The 3,367-nt window shown below is 38.7% G+C and overlaps 1 pseudogene; it reads left to right on the forward strand.

Annotated features, from left to right (window-relative positions):
• The first annotated feature begins 231 nt into the window (after positions 1–231).
• Positions 232–814, forward strand: LOC122738388 (annotated as a pseudogene).
• The last annotated feature ends 2,553 nt before the right edge of the window (positions 815–3,367 follow it).

Genomic DNA, 3,367 nt, shown 5'->3' on the forward strand with positions numbered 1-3,367 from the left:
GAGATATTTGAGGCAGAGAAACAAATAAGAGGTGGTTGCATTATTGGTCAATTTGAGTGGGGTTTGAGTACAGTTATGAGAGATGTTGTGAAGATCACATCCACTAAATTTGGTGATTGATTGACTATGTGGGGGTAGTGAAGGTAAGTCAAGAACATGAATAACTGGAAAAAGGTATAAAGAAGTTGGGGAGCTCTCTCCTTTCCTTTTCCGTGCTGAGGCTGCAGCAGTATGCTCAGGCTTCAGAAGAGGCTTGCCTCTAGTGTCTTTCGATGTGGAAAAAGAAGGTATGGTTTGACCCCAATGAGACCAATGAAATTGCTGACGCCAATTCCAGTCAGCAGATCTGGAAGCTGATTAAAGATGGGCTGATCATCTGGAAGCCCGTTACTGTGCATTCCCGTGCTAGATGCCGGAAAATACTCTGGCTTGATGGAAGGGCAGTCACACGGGCATTGGTAAGAGAAAGGGTACTGCCAATGCCTGTATGCCTGAAAAGGTGACCTGGTTGAGGCGAATGAGGATTCCACGGCGTCTACTCCGAAGACATCATGAATCCAAAAAGATTGACCGCCATATGTACCACAGCCTATACTTGAAGTTGAAGGGCAATGTTTTCACGAATAAGCGGATCCTCATGGAGCACATTCATAAACTGAAGGCAGACAAGGCCCGGAAGAAGCTCCTGGCTCACCAGGCTGAAGCTCGCCAGTCCAAGAATAAGGAAGCACGAAAGCATCAGGAAGAGCGTCTACAGGCTAAGAAAGAGGAGATCATCAAGACTTTGTCTAAGGAGGAGGAGATCAAGAATTGATTCTCCCCTATCTCCTCTCTACATAGTACCCTTCTATTTGGCTCATACAATAAAACTTGAAAGACTGTCAAAAAAAAAAGAAAAAGAAAGAAAAAGAAGTTGGGGAAATTGGTAGATTTCAAGGCAGGAGAAAGGAGAATGAGTCAGGTGAAATAATAAATTTAATTTTGTACTTGCTGAGTTTGAGATATCTATGGGACATCCAAGTGGAGATGTCCCATATGTATTTGGTGATGCTTGGTATGGAGTCCATTGGGAAGTTGAGGATTCATATAGACTTGGAGGATATCTCCATAGACATAATTAATTACTTAGTAATGGTATCCCCTGAATATAGCACAGTGACTTCCATGTAGTGGGCACTTCATATAATGTTTTAAAATTAAATATTATGTTCTCTGCAGATGACACAAAGGAAAAATATTTTTATTAATTATAATAGTGATTTTGAATATAATTATAATAAGAAAGGAGCCAGAGTTGGGCAGAACAAAGGAATGGATTCTAGGAGTCAATATTTAATTCTCTGTGACATCTAGATCTAATGTTCTTCATATACCAATCAATGGTGATTCTACTAATTGATGTGTCTACAATCTCCACTTATGATCTTGTCATCAAGCTGTGGCTTCACTGCATCTTCTGCCATCTACAATAATAAGGATTCTGCAGATAGGATTCAGCTGATAGTTTGCTTTTAAGATGCATGTGGTCCAGCAGCCAGAGTTTTGCTCACTGTTGCTTTGGCTGGCTCTCCTCAAAGCATACTGGGATCAGTAAATAGAGAATGCTGAGAAAAGCACATGGGCAGAGAGGCTAAAGAAGAATGGGCTATTTTCACTGCTTTGATTCAAACCTATATTCACAAACATACTCTTAAGGGATGCATTTGACAGAAACTACTACAAGGCAAATCTGTTTAAAGCATTCCCAGGATTAGAAAGATTAACTCTGGTCTACTCATCTCTCTACCACTAACACCATGCTCCTGCATTCATAATTATCTTACCTTGGTGACAGACATCCCTTTAACATGTGGAGTGTTCTACTATAATCTGATTATTACATTGTACTTTTCAGTTATTTTAATGAAAACCCAAAATAATAAACACAATGTAAAGGTAATCCCAATTTATTTTTATTTATTTATTTGGTGGGTCAAAGAGGGTGAAGTGACTGGCCCAAGGTCACACAGCTAGTACATGTCAAGTGTCTGAGGCTGGGTTTGAACTCAGGTCTTCCTGAATCTAGGGCCTATGCTTTATCCAGTATACCACCTAGCTGTCCCCGGTAATCCCAATTTATGATACAAAATATTTGGACTTAAAAAGAAATCTCTCATTACAAAATGACAAACCATTATAAATATAAATAAAATTTTTACATGAGAGCAAAGTGAATTAGATAATATTACAATTCCCATTTATTTATTATGGCCAGCTCACCTCCAGTAAGACTTGAGTTCGAGTCTTTCCTGACATATACTGCCTATGTGATCGACCCTAGCCAGATCACTTAACCTTTTGTTGCTCAAGCCAACTCTGTAGGACTATAAATTTGCAGAGGTACTGATGTGCTTTGGTAGAAGCAATTCCCTTATCCAGAAATTCCCTATACTGAGAAAATCATGTGTCTCTTCTTTATCTATTCCCTACTACAAGGTATGCTTATAAGCACAGAGATAGGACCTATGCTTTCATTGATATGTCAATTTCCTATAAAGAAATTCTCTCTCCCAAATAGGCTAACAGACCTCTGTCACTTACATACATAGAGTATTGCCTAAAGAACTAAAAAATTAGGTGACTTGCCCATTGTCACACAGATAGTACATGTCAGAGGTGAGGATTGAACCCCAGTCTCTTGACTCCAAGGCCAGCTCTTCTTCCTTTGCATCAAATTGCCTCTAAGTATGATTATAATGTCAGGATAAGCTTTATCAAGGAATTCCTTTCAATAACCTTGTGGTTTAAGTACCACAAGTAGTATTTCTCTCATTTTACTGATGAGAAAATTATTTTTGAAGAGATTCCCCCCGACTCTTACCCACCCTGATCCTCCCCGAAAAAAGTCACAAGGCTAGGAAGTGGTAATGTTATAATGATTCAATTCAGCATTTATTAAGTTCCTACTATGCACAAATATAATTTTTCGATTATACCACACAGCTCCTGTGACTTATATGAAAATCCCTTTATAGTTATTGCATATAAATAAAAAAGGTAAGAAAGTAAGGAAGATAATATAAATTGACAGAGCGGGTTGAAATAAAGGTAGTATTCAACTAAAAGGCAATATTTGTGTTAAGAGAAAGAACGTCTTCAAGGACAGAGCCTGACTTGTGAGTTCAGTCTAAATCTATGGCTGGGTTCAAGGTCTGAATTTGGTGTGGGAAAGAGAGAAGGCAAAGAAAAGAGTAGAATTATTTCATTCTAAGAGAAAAATGTTTTGCTATTGGTGAAAAAGAATGAGTGGTAATAGGGGGTTGGGTCCTTTAATTAGGGAATCTGAGGCCTGTCTTGAGGAAAACACACCAATATCACCTAAGCTGGC

This window comes from Dromiciops gliroides, chromosome 2, assembly GCF_019393635.1.
Source record: "Dromiciops gliroides isolate mDroGli1 chromosome 2, mDroGli1.pri, whole genome shotgun sequence".
NCBI lineage: Eukaryota > Metazoa > Chordata > Mammalia > Microbiotheria > Microbiotheriidae > Dromiciops > Dromiciops gliroides.